The sequence below is a fragment of the Dromiciops gliroides genome, chromosome 3 (assembly GCF_019393635.1).
Source record: "Dromiciops gliroides isolate mDroGli1 chromosome 3, mDroGli1.pri, whole genome shotgun sequence".
Lineage (NCBI taxonomy): Eukaryota > Metazoa > Chordata > Mammalia > Microbiotheria > Microbiotheriidae > Dromiciops > Dromiciops gliroides.
Window position 1 is genome coordinate 370728558 of NC_057863.1, and position 18368 is coordinate 370746925.

At 34.0% G+C, this 18368-nt stretch overlaps 1 protein-coding gene and 1 pseudogene across 1 annotated transcript in view; one reads left to right on the forward strand and one right to left on the reverse strand.

The window, feature by feature from the left end:
* Positions 1–18368, forward strand: part of LRP1B (LDL receptor related protein 1B) — a 2279180-nt gene that overhangs the window by 1573196 nt on the left and 687616 nt on the right.
* LOC122748823 lies at positions 16349–16716 on the reverse strand (annotated as a pseudogene).

Consider the following 18368-nt stretch of genomic DNA (forward strand, 5'->3'; position numbering starts at 1 on the left):
GCAGTAGAAAATCCAAATATACTGTCTGTTTTCTTTGGCTTTTGGATCTAGTATCAAATTTGGGGCAGGTTTAGCTTCTTAATTACATTTTATCACTATGAAAATTAATTGACATTTTCCAACTAAACATCATCAAGGAAATGGAGGGAAGTCATCCTGCTAATAAAAGTGTGCTATGGAAAACTAACATATGGTTAGAGTTGAATAAGTAGACATTAAAATTATTGGGGAGAGAGGATGTAATTTTTTTTTTCACTTTAGTGGCTAAATACTTATATGGTTTAAAAGATTAAACATTTATAATTCTCCAAAAGGCATTCACAATTATCATTCTCCATTTGAGACTTTATACTTAGAGAAACGAATTTCTCCTCAGAGTTTTCATCTTTACTAATCCATACACTTCCTGAGTTAATGATGAAGTGTTGGAATATGTGAATGCTTACCAGGTGTTTTTATACTTGTGAAGTCTTATTTTTATCTAGTGTCACCAACAAACAGTTCTTTTTGTTTATCATCTATAAAACTCTCTAAATATCAGCAGGTGGGCTTCTTGTTGTAAGATTTTTTTCTTTTATGAAACACATTTTGTTAAATCATGTGTTAATGAGACTCTTGGCTACAACTTAATGAGTTTCTTGAAATATTCGTAGACTTTTTATAGGTAACTTGTCCCATGAAGTGAACTCAAACCAATCAAACATTTGGAAACATAAGGAGCTCTAGACCCTGATTAAATTTAGAGAAACATTTGTCCCCATCTGGCTTTTTTCATTGTGGGGAAAACAAAACAAAAACTAAGGTAAAAACTAATTTAATTTGGACAATATATTAATTTTGGCCAAATTTCACTGGCAACCCATCATTTGTGTCATTTTACTCAAAATAGAATAAGTGAACAAATTTGTTGACATTTGGTACCTCCATTTGAACAATGGTTCACTCCTTACCTCCTTGAATTCTAGCTTCTGACACGGCTTTCTTAAAAGTCACCAGTGTTTTAATAGTCACAAAATCCATTGATATTTTGTCAAGTTCCATCTTCTTTGACTTTGCTGTTATCTTCTGGATGTCCCCTTCCACCCCAATTATGAGACATAGTACATTCTTCTGTGTATCCTTCTGCTTCTAAGTCTTTCACTTCCTTGATAGTAAGGGGTTGAAAGCACTACACCCCATTTTAGCCTTCATACCTTAACTAGTTGAGAATATGTCTCAAACAGTCATTCATGGGCCTTAGACAAAGTACTTAGTGTTCCTTTGAATTAGAATGACATTTTATAAGAATTATATTCAGCTAGACCAATATCAAATAAGAAGAGAAGGAATTTAATTTCATAAACTGGAGCAAGTGTGTGTTTCTAGAAAATCTCTGAGTTGTGACATTATCAGAGAGAGGAAAAGCCTTATTTTTAGCCTTGGCTAGGTAACAAGCATGGAACCCCACCACAACTCCCCATCTCCTTCATCTAGAGGAGGCTTCAATGAGTATGTAGAATTCTGGTCCTGCATTTTTCCCTGGTGCCTTAATTGGATTTGTGGCAGTGTGTCACAACTTTATACCCTTTAGTAATGCTACTTTGCAAAAGCTACTTAAATCTGGCTGACCAATAGATTCTCAATTGATATTCTTATTGGGAAATACATCACTGGCAGCTCAAAGCTGATGGTATTAGAGAATCAACTTTGACCCCTCTGAAGTACTTATAACCCTGGAGGGAAGACAGAATCAAATTGTGGGGTCATGCCTGGTCAGTAGGAGATAGAGTTAGGATGAGTATCCTAAAAGTTTCTATGGCCTACTTCCTCATACAATACAGGATTAGAATTAGTTTGACCTTCAAAGTATGTTCCATATGATCTGTTAGCACTTGCCTTTTTCAGCCTCATTGAATACTACTTGTCTCCCTGTATTCTAATTGGTAAACAGACTAGATCATTGGCTAACATTTATATACGGCTTATGTTGTTTCCTATGCTTGTAATGTCATTCTTTCCCCTACCTCCCTACTCAACTATCCTTTTATTCTTACCTTTGCTTTAAAGTCCAAATTAAATATTATTCCATAATAAAAGCATAGCAGATAGTTAACTGACCAAGTACCTGGGTTCAACTCTTCAATATCACTTTCTAGCTGTATGACTTGCAGTAAGTCACTGAACCTTTCAGTGCCTCATGCAGCCTTCCTAAGATCATAAATTGTTGAATGGTTACCAGTCTGTATTGTTACATTTTATATTGTGAGTTGTCAACACCAGTGAACATGTATACAAAAGTATGAATACATTTTTTTTAAATTTCTGAAATATGGCTTTTAATAAAAATAACCAGTGGTTTTATTTTTCTTACTCATTCATTTATTTGTTTTTGCTTTTTTTTTTACCACATTACTAATAATTTCATTCTATCTGTTACAACATATTGTACTCTTTTCCAGTCTCTGTAATTACTTTAGCAAATTTAGATGAATTTTTATAAGGCAGAAAAAAACCAAAATAAGTTATTTTGTTTAGTAGTCTGACCCTACAATTAGTAAACTACTTACTCCTTGAAAGTAAACTGCTTACTCATTTGAGTTAATTATCTGATTATATATACTTCCCTAAAACTGTGTAATTTACTGAAAGGTATCATGAAAGGCATATTAATTCACCTCAGCTTAGAGGAGAAAAATGATTTTCAGGTAATATTCTCCTCTTAACTATGAGGCACAATGAGTATTGATGAGAAAAAAAAATTTGTATTCATGTCACACTAATCCTAGAAGAGCCTCCTAGTATTTAAAAAATGATTATTAATCCTCACATCTCTGTGAAAAAGTTAGATGGTAATAATTATTAGCCTCTATTATAGAGAAAATAATTAAACACAGAGATGTTCAATGGCATGCATTTTGCATACTGAACCCATACTGTTCTTTTATTTTTTAAATATATTTTCTCACTGAATTTAAGCTTTTTAACTTTTTAAAAATTATTTTTAAGTGGAAAAAAATAACTTTTCCTGGAATGGCAAGTCACTTAACCTCTGTGTTTCAGTTTCCTTCCTCATCTATAAAATGAGGAGGTTAGACAAAATGCCTTTTAAAAGTTTTTTTTTTCCCCCATTGGAAATAAAAGGGATGTCCATCAATTGGGGAATGGCTGAATAAGTTGTGGTATATGAATGTAATGAACTCTTTTGTGCTATGAGGGATGATGAGCAGGCAAATTTCAGAAGAACCTGGAGAGACTTTATTGAATTGGTGGAAAGTGAAGTGAACAGAACCATTAGAACATTGTCCACAATAATAGCAACCTTGTGTGATGATCAACTAGGAATAATTTAGCTCTTTTCAGCAATACAATGGTCTAAAACAATTAGAAAAGACTCATGATAGAAAATGCTATTCACATCCAGAGAAAGAACTGATGTAGTTTTATCATACCAAAGCATACTATTTTCACTTTCTTTATTTTTTTTATGTTTATTTTCTTTTAGTCTGTTCCTTCTTTCATGACATGACTTAATATGGAAATATGTTTTATATGATTGCACATATATGACCTATATCAAATTGCTTATTGTTTTAGGGAGGGAAAGAGGAGAGAGGCAGGAAGAAAATTTGGAATTCAAAAATTTTTAAAAATGAATGTTAAAAATTTTCTTTACATGTGATTGGAAAAATAACCCCAGATATTATTTATATAAAAAGTTTTCTTCAAATTAAAAGCTATTATCCAATTATACTATTTAATATCTTCATAAAAGTAAACAGATATAATATAAGGCTATTATGTGAGTAAGGATTCAAGGGTGTAGTAGAAGAATATATTGTCAAAGAAAATAGCTGTAAACTTATTTTAATCTTGAAGAGAGTTGACAGTTTCATTTGGTCTTTACCAAGGAATGGATATTAAAGACAATTAAGTGTAAGAACTACTTTTTAAGTATATACAGTCATTTCAAACAAAATAATAAGTGGGTGTGGGTGATATTGAAAGAAATAACTTGAAATTTGAAAGTGTACTTTAAAAGTTAATTTAGACCTTTTTGATTTTAAATTAGTTTTGACATGGACAAGATACTTTTTTCTTTATTTCTGTGAAGAAATTAATAATGTAAATAGGTTTCAGGAGGGTATTTGCTAACAAGCTGTTTTTATATACTGAGCAGCATAATTTGTATTTAAACAATTATAAATAATTCTAAAATATATCCAATACATTATGAAGCCCATTTGTTTATAATACATTTTATACTCAAGAATAAAAATATTGAATTTATTTAAAATATTTTATAATTTCAATTGGTCTTCATTCCTACCTCATCTTCAAATAATATAGCACTAGCTTTCTTTTGAAGTTCATTGAGATGGAAATTATAATGTAATGAAGGGTCAGGGACTTTGACAGTTCTTTCATTCCCTTTCTCCCATAATCACCATATTGTCCACTATAATTTTCATGATTTTCTTACATCACTCTAATTTCTCTTTCCATTTTTTTCCTCCACCTCTCTTACTTTATTTTCAAAATCCTTTTTGAGAGCTTCTATGGTCTGAGACCAATTCATATTTTTCTTGGAAACTTTGCATGTAGGAACTTTGACTTTGTTTGAAGGTGTATTTTGATCTTGCTTGAAACCGTAGAAACTGTCTATTGTCAGAATTCATTTGCTCATTTTCCCAGCCTATTTCTTGACTTTTAACTCTTTGTTAAAGTGGGGCACTGCTTTCAGGGTAGAGGTTGCACTGTCCCAAGCTTCAGGGAGTTTGTGTAGATGTTTTTAGGGATACTTCAAGGGATTTATAAGTTTTTAGTTCTTCCAAGGTGGTATGATTTAAAGAGAGATATGTTTACTAGTCTCCTGGTCTGTGCTCTGGTCTGCAAGCAACCGCAAGTCTGCTTTTCTGCCCTGGAACTATGAACAGAGTCCCACTCCACTGTGGCTGCAAGCTCTTGTGGGCTTGTGCTTCTCCCCTGTCTGGGACCACCACTTAAGACTATGACCTGGATCAAATATGGGTAAAACAATAGAGTCCTGCACCAGTGCTATCAAAGAGACCTCTGTAATCTCCTTCTGGCCAGTCGTTCGATCCCCTTACTGTCTGTGAGCTAAGAGTTCCAGAAGCAGTTGCTGCTGTTGCTGATTCCATGGCACCCAAGGCCTGCTCCTGGTTTGCTGTGGCTATGGCTGGGTCTGAGCTGACATGGCTTGTGCTGTGCTATGCTCCATTTTCATCCTGGTATAACAGACCTTTCCCTCCAACCTTCTAAGTTGTCTTTGGCTATAAAATTATTTCACCCTGTCTTTTTGTGGGTTCTGCTGCTCCATGAATTGTCTTATGGCATTATTTGAAGGTATTTGGAGGAGTCTTGGTGAGAGCTAGAGCAAGTCACTGTGTTTCCTCCACCATCTTGGCCTCTCCTTCATAATCTTCTATAAATGGTAGGTATAGAATAGTAAATTCTACCCACCTGAAAGCAGGAAGCAACACAGTAAGGAGACCCATTGTTTTCAGGAGAAAAAAAATTAAAAAAGTAAATCTGGTGAAGAATAAATAGCACCCTAAAATGTTTTGAAGAAGTAAAGTGAGAATTCAACAATATATAGTACCTACTCAATGAATCTAATACAATGAAATATAATACAAGAAAAAAAGATATGGAAAATAAGAAATGAAAAGGGACCTTGATATCATGTTGTTAAGCAGTGTATATATTGTCTTCATTTTTCCTCAAGGTTTTTCTTTGTTTTTGATCTCATCTACGTCTCTTCCTGACCCTTTATTGAAATATCAAAATAGATCTCCTAAAAGTAATAAAGAAAGAAAGAAATAGGAATGAGGTTTATTGTCAATTTAACCTAGCTAGATTTAAACATTAAATTATTGAACTTGACTGAGTTTGACTGAACTCTTTTCTAGGTTTTGCAAAATATTCTTCATTAGATTGAGTGAGAACTGAGCTAATAAAGTTAAGGAATAGCATATCTATGAACTATTTAAGAGAGTAATAAGAAAGAAAACAACCTTCAGTCTTCCATAATCTTTAAGTTACTGCTTCCCCTACAATTTTGACCTTTATCACCTTACTTCTAGCTCTATTCTTTTAATGTGGAACCTGTGATTTCGATGGTCTAAGGAATTTCCTGTGAGGAAGCTATGAATGTAGATCAGCATCTTCTCTGCTAAGTGATTTTCTAGGAGGGACATAGTCAACATGTGTCAGAGGCAGGACATTAACCCAGGTGTTTCTCTCTCTCAGCCTAGTTCTTTATCCACCATGCCATGCTAACACTTTACAGTTCTATAAAAGAATTAAAACCAGGAAAAAGCAGAAAGCAGCTTACCTATTTGCTCATATTTTTCTCTTTCACTTAAGAGTCATAAGGAAATGAGTTTCCCCATTGTCCAATAGTATCATGTTAAAGTGACTTAATTTATAGAAAAGCTTTTATTACCAAATTTTGTACTATGAAAAAGTGCTTCAAAGCTTCTATTTTATAAGGCTATTATTTTTAATCTCACTGCATTTTGTCCTTATGAATTAAAGCTTTTCATAGAGGAGGTATTTCACTACTAGAAACAATTCTGGTTCCTGTTCTTCTAAGAAGGAAAACCCTGTGGCTAGATTTAAAATCTTCAAAGGTTACTTATCACTGGAAAAACCCTATCTACCTAAAAACTGGAGCTTTGAAAATCCTGGACCTACTGGGTGGTCTCCCTTCTGAAGAATAGATATTGCACTTAATTTTTTAATAAATATGTTTTTAGCAGATGAATAAGTCTAAAAAATAGAAACTATTCTGGATACATTTTTATTTCAACACTCATAGCTTAAGAAATGTTTTGTTTTTAGTGATTAAAATATTTATGAATGTGTTTTTCAGTAATCAAATAATACCTTCAGGATAGTAATTCAATAGAATTTAATCTGTTCTTCAGTTTAGGATATGGCCATACATGTACAAATTTTCAAGGCTTCTCCTGATTTCCCTCATTACCTGCCCTCTTTCCCTAAACACCCTTTTAGGCCCATCTTTTAATAATTCTATTGCTTCTGAGTATTTCTGTAGACAGTGAAAAGAAAGATTATGAAATACATATTAATATTTTAATCCTTTATGCAGAAAAATGACAATGAACACAGTGAATATGCTCTCTGAATTTTTTGGATAAGCAGGTGCTAAAACAAAATCTTGGGCTGCCACATTTGCCCCTTGACTCTGTTAAAGTTTTCACTTAAAAAAAAAAAGCAAAAAACAAAACAGAGAAATATAATTAGTAAAACAAAATTTTCCTTAGGTCATTGTGATAGCCATTACTTGTGTGAAGTTAAATAGTCTTCTTTAAACAATCACAAGCATATCACTGTTCTTGCTGAACATAATATGTGCTTGAGGGAAGGTAGCTTTATCAGTAAATATAGTAATTTAAAACTATATTAATTCAGAACTAATGGAGATAAATAGGAGTCAGTATTAAAGAACTGTTTTAAGAAATACAACTTATTTGAGGTATGTAACAGCATATGAATTTTATTACAGAATTGGGAGTAGTCAATTTTGAATAAATGCAAATATGTATTTCTTAGAACATAGACGCTATTGATTTCAGTAGACTAAAACCCCTAGTTGAAATAATATGTGCATAATTAATTTTCTTAGTAAAACTTGTATGTATATAAATAGATAATATATAGTTTATGTGTATATTACATATGTATACACACATATATGTGTATATATACATATGCTTATATATCCTATCTGATTCAGATTAAATATATGCTATAAAGTTGTATGATTTTCAAATGGCCTTTATTTAAAGAAAATTACTATAACTCAACAACATTATCTTCTTTAGTATAGTATGGCAGAAAGGTTCTAAGAAATATTTTTAACCTCTCACAATTTTTACTAGCATCAACAACTAACCCAATGAATTGTGAAGTCTGACATGGATTCTTGTTTATCCAGTGCTTTAAACTTTACATAAGCAATTTTTCCAGCTTCTTCCCTTAGTTTTTTCAAAATAGACTTTCAATGTCAAGTTCATGTCATTTAAATTAAATTCCCCCCCATCACAAAAAGGAATGCTTTTAAAAACAAACTTTGAAAAAAATTACAAAATAAGCACATGCCATATACATGAATTCTAGAAGGGTGGTCTAGTTTTCTTTCTTTCTTTTTAAAATTTTCTTAGTTGGCTTTTGCCTCTTTCAGTCCTTATGCCAATTATGCAGGACCCTCAAGCAGAGCTTCCTAGCTTGGGTTTCTTCTGATTATCAGTCCCCGATGAAAACCCTACTCAGTCATATTTTACTTTGTCAGGGCCCACATTCAAGATACCTCTATTTTCTTGATTATCTTATCAAAACTGAATGGTTTTATAATGCATTACTTCAAGGTTATGATCTGGCAAACTAACCCATATTAAAGCATTAATATCTAATAAGAGCCAGTACCTTCAAGAGCTATTACTTTTGATCTGAGTGCAAACCCCAAGGAATAAACCTCTGATTAGTTCATTGAGGAGAAAAAGGAGGAAGGCAAGGTTATCTTTCAATACTTTAAATCATAGAACAGGTAAAAATCAGTTCTTGTTCATAGCCTGCATTTCAGCCCTAGCCCTTCAGTTCAACTCAACAAACATTTATTGAGAGTTAATGTGACATGCTAGGTTTTGGGAAGACAGAGAGTTGGATAAGATACTAAGTCCTGCTCTTATGAAATTTATAGTCTAGTGGGAGACATGACACAGAGACTAGTAGGCAGAGTTGACTAATGTTCAACTAACTATGTTGATACAGTTTACCTTTTTTTCTACTTTTTTTACCTAAAGTATGATGGAGGGTCTATTTTAAAGAGTATATTTAACCTTTGGAAAAGTTTTTCTGAGTAAGGAAAATATTATTTCAATTGTCTTTTTGATGCCTTTATATAATATATATATGTATATATGTATATATATGACACCTTCATATACATACATACATGTATCTATATGAGCTTCTGAGATAATTAGCTATTAGTTTTAATCAAGTAAACAACTGTCTAGTTAATAGAAAGAGAAACAAATTAATTCATTTTTTTGGAGTGGTTTATAAGTAACAAGTCTTTAATTTTAGCTAATCATTCATTCTCATTTTGTCCAGTGAGCCAGAGCAAGAAGTTTTGTTGAGTTCTTTACTAGGGAATTTTGGTAAGAAAAGGAGGCAGCTTAGTACTATACAGAGACTCTATGGGTGACCATTTTAGGTGAGTATCATGTGGAGTGTGATGAATAAATTGAGGAAAGGAAGATAGAGAAAAGACAAAACAGAAGGGAAGGGAATAAAAAGGAATAGAAGGGAAGGGAAGGGAAAAGAATGGAAGAGGAAGAAAGGGGAAAGGTAAAGGGAAAAAGTGATAGCTTCAGCTGATTTAAACTTCTTTAAAATGAGAAGGCGCTCCTCCATACCTAGAGGAAGAAAATGGTTCTCAAGTAGAGAAAAGAAGGGATATGTGGATAGACTAGTTAATTCTTTGCCAAAATATTTTTGATACTGTTAGAAAAAGAAAGGAGTGTTTGCTGTATTTTTAAGGGTTCTCCCCCCACCCCCCTTTTAAGAGCTTAATGCTGACTCAGTCCTTAACTACTGCTTTGAATTCCAATTACAGGAATAGAGCTATTGACTTTACCTAGTTTATTTGTTCAATAGGTGAACTTACAAAATTATTATTTGGCCCACTGGCTAGATTTCACCTAAAACATCTTAAAAAGCTTATTTTTAAGTCACTAATGAGCTCCCTTTTCTTAGTGGATATAGGGAGCTGAAGAAATTTATCTGAAGGCAAATACGGAATGTTGTGGAGAAGGGATCTTAAAGGTCATCCAGACCAACTGTGTTGTGTTGTAAAAGAGGGAAATAAGGCTCAGAAGATATAAAGGAACTTGCCCAAAGTTACATGGTTAGCACATTAATAATTTGTATTATACCATTTTAAGACATTCATTTAAAAATTTTACCTCAATTTAATGCTGTTTGAATCAATATTAGGCACATAAATTCCTTGATCTATACATAGGAAATAACTTAATGGTAGATGAAATTATTCCCTGGAAATCTTCTAAATTACTTACTAGTAAGCCATAGTTAGCAGTAAGGGCAAAGACCAGCCTTCAAATTGGGCATTCCTTGAGTCCAACCTCATAATCTCCAAATCAGCTAGATGGGTAAAAGAAGTCTAGAAAGTATTGAAAATGATAGTTTCAATAACTGAAAATAGCATTTTAATTCAAAGGCTGTTCATGGTTTTTCAGTGTGAAAGTATATAGTCCTAAAACTCAGAATGCAAGTTTTAAATGAGAATAAAGTATATTCTTTTTTTCAACATTAAAAGTATTTTATTACTTTCTAGTTACATGTAGAAATAGTTTTCAACAATTCTTTTTATAAGATTTTTAGTTCCATTTTTTTCTCCCTCCCTCCTCCCCAAGACAGCATGCAATCTGATATAGGTTTTATATGTACAATCACATTAAACACATTTCTGCATTAGTCATTCTGTGAAAGAATCAGAACAAAAGGGAAAAACCTCAAAAAAGACAAACAAAAAATTGGAAATAGTATGGTTCAATCTGCATCTAGATTCCACAGTTCTTTATTCTGGATTTTCCTTCATGAGTCCTTTAGAATTATCTTGGACCATTGTATTACTGAGAAGAGTCAAGTCTATCACAGTTGATCAACACACAATGTTGTTCGTACTGTGTACAATGTTCTCCTGGTTCTGCTCATCTCACTTGGCATCAGTTCATATAAGTTGAATGCAGTATATTCTTAAAATTTTGTGTTGAAGATACATTTGAAAATACAGTGTAAGTATCAGCATTAAGAATGAGTGAATTTCTCTTTTAAAATTTACATTTTTTTTTTTGCGGGCAATGAGGGTTAAGTGACTTGCCCAGGGTTACACAGCTAGTAAGTGTCAAGTGTCTAAGGCTGGATTTGAACTCAGGTCCTCTTGAATCCAGGGCCGGTGCTTTATCCACTGTGCCACCTAGCTGCCCCCAAATTTATGTCTTAGTAATGTTGCAAAAGAAAATACAGATCAAAAATTAAACAAGAAAAATAAAGATAATATAAAATAAAAGTATTTTCTGTCTGCATCCAGAGTTCATCAGTTATCTCTCTGGAGGTGGATAGTATTTTTCATCATGGGTTCTTCAGAATTGTGTTGAACTATTGTCTGGATCAGAGTAGCTAAGTCTTTCACAACTGATCCTCCTTATAATATTGCTATTACTGTGTACACTAATTTCCAGGTTCTTCTCACTTCATTTTGAATCAATTTATATGTCTTCCCATGTTTTTCTAAAATCATCCTGCCCATCATTTCTTACAGCAAAATAGTATTCTATCACAATCATATACCATAATTTGTTCAGTCTTTCCCCAATTGATAGGTATCCCCTTGATTACCAGTTCTTTGCCACAACAAAAAAGAGCTCACACACACACACACACACACACACACACACATACACACACACACACACACACACACACACACACACACACATATATATATATATACACAATTAGTTCCTTATCCCTTTCCTTTGATTTCTATGGGTTGCATACCTACTACTACTAGTGGTATTGCTGGGTCCCTTTTACAACTCTTTGGGGAGTAGTTCCAAATTGTTCTCCAAAATGGATGAACTAGTTCACAACTCTGCCAACTGTACATTAATGTCCTAAATTTCTACATCCCCTCTAGCATTTGTCATTTTCCCTTTTTTGTCATGTTGGTCAATCTGATAGGTATGAAGTGGTATCTCAGAGTTATTTTAATTTGTATTTCTTTCAGTAGTAATAACATTTTTATATAACTAGTGATAATTTATTTCTTCTTCTGAAAATTGCTTGTTTATTTATATTTCTTAATCAGTTACCAATAGAGGAATGGCTCTGATTTTTATAAATTTATTTCAGTTCCTTATATATTTGAGAAATGAAGCCTTTATCAAAGAAACTTGCTGTATTTTCCCCAGTTTTCTTCTTTCTAATTTTAGCTGCATTAGTTTTGTTTGTATAAACGATTCTTAATTTCATGCAATCAAAATTATCTTTTTTACTTCCTGTGATCCTCTCTATTTCTTGTTTGGTCATAAAATCTAGCCATATCCATAGTTCTTACAAATACATTTTTCCATGCTTCCCTAATTTATGATAAAACTCTTTATGTTTAAATTATTTATTTACATTTACCTTATCTTGGTATATGATGTAAGATATTAGTCTAAACCTAGTTTCTGCCAAACTGCTTTCCAGTTTTCCTAACAATTTTTCTTAAAAGTTGAATTCTTACCCATCAAATACTAAATTTCTCTGGCCATTTATAATAGTATTTTGTGTACCCAATTTATTCCACTGATCCACCAGTCTTATCTCTTAGATTATATGAGATTATTTTGATAGTTACAGCATTAGAATATAGTTTGAAATGTAATATGCTATTAAATCACATTCCTTTACATTTTATTTCATTGGTACTTGATAATCTTGAACTTTTATTCTTCTGGATGAATTTTCTTATTATTTTTTTCTCATGCAATAAGATAATTATTTTGCTGTTTGATTGGTATAATACTGAATAAATAAATTAACTTAAGTAGAATTGTAATTTTTATTATATTGACTCAAATTGTTCATAGGCAATTAATATTCCTCTGGTTGTTTAGATATGTCTTTGCATGAAAGGTGTGTTATAATTGTGTTTATATAGTCTTTGGGTTTTTCTTGGCAAGTACACTCTGAAGTATTTCATATTGTCCAGTTTTTTAAGTGGATTTCTCTTTCTATTTCTTTCTGCTGGGAAATGCTGATGAGTTCTGTGGGTTTATTTCATGTCCTGCACTTTTGTTGAAGTTGTTTTCTCTTTCTTTTTTCTTTTTTATTTTTTCAGGGCAATGAGGGTTAAGTGACTTGCCGAGGGCCACACAGCTAGTGTCAAGTGTCTGAGGCTGGATTTGAACTCAGGTCCTCCTGAATCCAAGGCCAGTGCTTTTTCCACTGCGCCACCTAGCTGCCCCTGAAGTTGTTTTCTCAACTAGTGCTCTAGTTGATTCTCTATGGTTCTCTAAGTATACCATCATATCAGTTGAAAAGAGTTTTTGTTTATTCATTGTCTACTTTTATTTCTTCAGTTTCCTTTTTAAAAAATCTTATTGCTATAGATAGCCTTTCTAGTATAAAATTGATGAATAGTGATGGTAATTAACATGCTTGCTCAAGTTAATCCTCATTACAAATACTGCTTGCTCTTACTCTAATTCACTGTTTTATTTTTCTTTATTGGTATGCATTCATGCTTTTAATTTTTGAAAATAGTAATTTTGTTTTCTTCTCTCTCTCTTTTTTATTTTTAGTAAGGCAATTGGGGTTAAGTGACTTGCCCAGGGTCACACAGCTAGTAAGTGTTGTGTTAAGTGTCTGAGGCCATATTTGAACTCAGGTATTCCTGACTCCAAGGCTGGTGCTCTATCCACTGTGCCACCTAGCTGCCCCTTCTTCTCTTTTTTAAATGAAATTAACCAATTAAATTAACTAATAGTTTTATGTATTAATTCAATTAAAAAAACTTTCAACTTTATTAATCTTTCCTTTAATTTTCAGGATTTCCAGATTGGTGGTTAATTGCAGGGCGGGGTGGGGGGGGGAGGGTGTAATTTGTTCTTTTCTTTTTTTTCCCTAATTGCATGCCCATTTTATTGATTTGCTTTTTCTCTCTTTTACTCATATACACATTTAGAAATATAAATTTTTTTCTAAGTAGTTCTTTGGCTTCATCTACAGGTTTTGCAATATTGTCTCATTGTTATTATTCTCTTTAATGAAATTATTGATTCTATGATTTGTTCTTTGACCCAATCATTCTTTAGGATTATATTTTTTAGTGTCCTATTAATTTTTTAAAAATATATCTTTCCGTAGCCCTTTACTAAATTTATTTTTTATTGCTATGGTCATAACATGATGCGTTTATCTCTATGTCACTATTGATTAGAGAAATTAAAATAAAAATAACTCTGAGATACCACTTCATACCTATCACATTTGCTAATATGAAAAAAAAAGGAAAATGATAAATGTTAGAGGAAATGTGGGAAGGCCAAGACACTAATGTACTGTTAATAGAGTTGTGAACTGCTCCAACCATTCTGGAGGGCAATTTGGAACTATACCCAAAGGACTGTCAAGCTGTGCATACCCTTTGATCCAGGAATACCACTGCTAGGTCTCTATCCCAGAGAGATTTTAAAAAAGGAAAAGCACCTACCTGTACAAAATTATTTATAGCAGCTCTTTTTATGTTGGCTATGAATTGGAAATCAAGGCGATATCCATCAATTAGGGAATGGCTGAACAATTTACAGTATATGATTGTGGTAGAATGCTATTATGCTATAAGAAATGATAAGTAGGATGACTTCAGAAAAACCTAGAAAGACTTAAATGAACTGATGCATAGTGAAGTGAATAGAATGAGAAGAAGCCTGTACAGAGTGTCAGCAATAATGTACGATGAAGAATTATGAATGACAGCTATTTTCAGCAATACAGTGATCCAAGACAATCTCAAAGGATTCATAGTAAAATATGCTATCCACATTCAGAGAAAGAACTGATTGTCTGAATTGTTGTGAAAATTGCTAAGTCACAGTGTTAGATGAAGAAAAAAACAAGGTCTCCAAGCCAAAGAAAATAGGTTTATTGAGAGAGGGATCCTGTCTTACAAGGTCTAAGGTCTAGTACTCAAAGACTCTGAGCCTTAGATTCATGGATATTTATATGCAATGACTCTTCCCACAATTTAACACAATCCAAGTGGTACATATCTAATAAGTATGAAATAGGAAGAAAGAAACCATCAGTTAGATAACAGCATAGTCATTTGCCATTCTATATACTCTACTTAAAATTGTCCTGTTACTAAGTAACAGGATCATAACATAGGAAGCCATCTATTGAAATGCATCTTTGCCATCTCAGACAGAGCTTCTCTTACCTCTTTTACTCTGAGTTGTTTTTTAATATCAAGAATTTCCACCATATTGATTAAGCTTGGCTTTACAACTTCTCATTGGCTCTGATTGGTCCCTTACAGCTCAGAAGTTAATTAGAGGTCAGATAGTTGGATTTTAGGTAAGTTGTAGAGTAGACAAGTTGATTATATAGCATTTCCATTTGCTCCTACCAATATCTATCTTACTTCATTATCATTTGCTTAAGCTAGTAAAGAATGTCACAGTTTGTAGTCTATACATTTCTTAGTACTACTGTTAAATCACTTGTATCTAAGGGATGGGGAAAATCTCCCTCACAGAATACAGATTGAAGTATACTATTTTTCATTCTTCTCCACTGTAAAAACTCTTCTTTGTGCAGCTCTTTTAAGTGAGATAATTTCTTCTATTCTTCCCCTATCTTACCTTCTTCCATTTTTTACATCATCTCAACATAATTTATTCACTTCCACACTCTTTTCCTATGTAGAATCCTTTTAAGTGCTAATGATGATAAAGTTCTTAGAAGTTACATGTATCATCTTCTCATATAGAATGGTACATGGTTTAACTTTATTGAGTCCCTTATGATTTCTCTTTCACTTTTACTTTTTTATACATCTCTTGTGTCTTGTTTTTGAAAGTGAAAGTTTCTGTTCAGCTCTAATCTTCTCATCAGGAATGACTGAAAGTCCTCTATTTTATTTGATATCCATTTTTTTTCCCCTTGGAGGATTATACACAGTTTTTCTAGGTTGGTTATTCTTGGTTGTAGTCCCTGTTCTTTTCCCTTCTGCCATATCCTATTTCAGTCCCTATACTTCTTTAATGTGGGAGATATTTCACTAATTTTTGTCTATTTTTCGTTATTTTTTTGTTTTGATTTGTTTTTTATGATGTCTCAAGGAGTTACCTTCCTCTTGCCATATTATAAGGTTTTTTAAAAAAAAAACCAATTATTTATTTATTTATTTATTTTTACTGAAGCAATTGGGGTTATGTGACTTGCCCAGGGTCACACAGATAGTAAGTGTTAAGTGTCTCAGGAAAAGGGGAGGAGGAAGTTTCAGAGAAAGGGGGTGGGGGAAGATTTCCAGTAGGGGGGTGGAAGCCTTTTCCAAGCACCTCCTTTTCAGTTCAAATACCTATTATTATTCACTGGGAGGGGAAGATTAGTCCTGAGAGAGTTAAGTGGCCTCCTGTAGGGTGGAATGTTAGTAAAATGACCTGGGGAGGGGGAAGGGGTGATAGGTTTCAGTGCTTGCTGAAGTCTCAGTCCCTGGGTGCCCAAACCTTTTGCACCCACCCTAACCCCAGCAGGACACCCATCCCCACGCCTTGTTCTTTGAGTCCTGGGGACCTGGGACTGCCACAGCCGCATGGGACAACTGATCTTCACTGCTGGGCTGGTAGGTGCCCTCTATCTGGTGTTTCTCCCGAGCTTCTGACCCAGCAGGACCAGTGCTACTACCAGGAGGAGGATACCCAGGACTGAGAACACAGTTATGATGGCAGTAACTGCACCCTGGGACAGGGCCCCGCTGGGTGGTGGTGCTGTGGAAGGGATAGTAGTGTTGCTTTCATTCTGGATGTGGACAGTCTTATGGGCCAAGGTGTGCTTTAACAACTGCAGGCTCAATGCCAAGCACAGGCCCAGGCCAGGGCTGCTCGCCATGGGCCCCTGGGGAACTGAACCAGGCCTATGCCTCAGATGACCTGGCTCCTGCTCCCAAACTGCAGGACCTCTGGTGGCTACTGCATCTCGGGCTACTGTGAAGGGGAAAGGAGAGGGGAAGAAAGGAGAGCCCAAGGCACCAGAGGGAAGGGGAAGGGGAAGGGACCAACCCAGGATCCCCTGCAGGGCAGGTGCCCCCAACCCAGAAGGCACTCAGGAGTCCCGCCTCCCAGCTCCCCCACTCCATATTATAAGTTTTAAAGAATGATTTTCTTCAGTCAGCTTTTGTACCACTTTTTCCATTTAGCCAATTGTGCTTTTTAAGGTATAATTTTCCTCAGTTGTTCTGTGCCTCTTTTACTAAACTTAAAATGTCTTTTCCTAATTATTTCACTTTGCTTTCATTTATTTACCTATGCTTTGCCCTACCACTTTTATTTGGTTTTGAAAACAATTTTAGCTCTTCCAGGAATTCTTGTTGGGATTGTGTCCAATTTGCATTTTTTATTGAGGTTTTGCATATAGCTTTTATGAATTCATTCTATTCATTTGAGTTTGTGTCTTGATCTTCCTTGCCACCATAGTAGATTTTTACAGTCAATTAATTTTTCCTATTGTTTTTGGATCATTTTTCCAGTCTTATTATTGATTTTTATTTTTAAGTTAAAGTTGATCTTTATTCCCAATGTGGGGTGGGGGAGGGGCACTTCCTGAAGCTTCAAGCTCTTTCCACTTATGTTTTCAGAGTCAGTTCTAGAATATTGGAATTTCTTAGTTCTTTCAAGATGGTGTGATCTGGAGAGAGGTGTTGTCACTTTTCTCCTGGTCTGCACGCTGGTCATTACCCAGAAAGGATCCCTGATCCCTTGGCACCAAATCAATACTTCCATTCCTTTTGGACTGAAAGTGTTCCTCTCCACTAAGACCCAGAATTGGGTAATAGCAGTAGAGTTTCCAAATAGTATTTGGTCTTGTGTCCAGGGCTAGCACAGGGGATCCCTGTAATACCTTTCTAACCAGTTACTAGGTCCACTTATCCTCTGACTTGAGAGCTCCTCAAGATGCTGCTTCTTCTTTCATCACCACAGCTCTTTTATCCAAATAACCTTTGAATCAACCTCCACCCATGGGTCACAGATCTTTTTTTCAGACCTCCTAAGTTTGCTTGGGTTGGAAGAATATCTCACTCTGACCCTTTTGTTGGCTCTGCCACTACAGGATTTGATTTGAGGTGTTATTTTAAAGTTGTTTTGAGGGGGTAATAGGAGAGTTCAGCTGAGTGTTTTCTCAACTCTGCTGTGTTTTTTCTGCCCCCCTTAAAGTCCTAGCAAATTTCTTCATTATAGCCGTTTCAACAAAGTCACATTAATAAAAAAAATCCCTGTCCAATCATAAATTGCATTTTTTGTAAATTGTAATAAATATGTAGCAAAATGTCAATAAATGCTGTGATTCTAAGTACTTTTTTACATCTTAACTTTATACATGATTTTCTGTTCTTAAACTCCTACATCAAAGACCTATAAACCTATATCTCAAATATCATATTATATGTATAAGGGAAAAACATCAGATTTGCTGAATTTTAGTTGTAGTAATTAAAATGTAATTGTAGCTTCTAAGATCCAACATCCCTTAGAATATTTAAATGT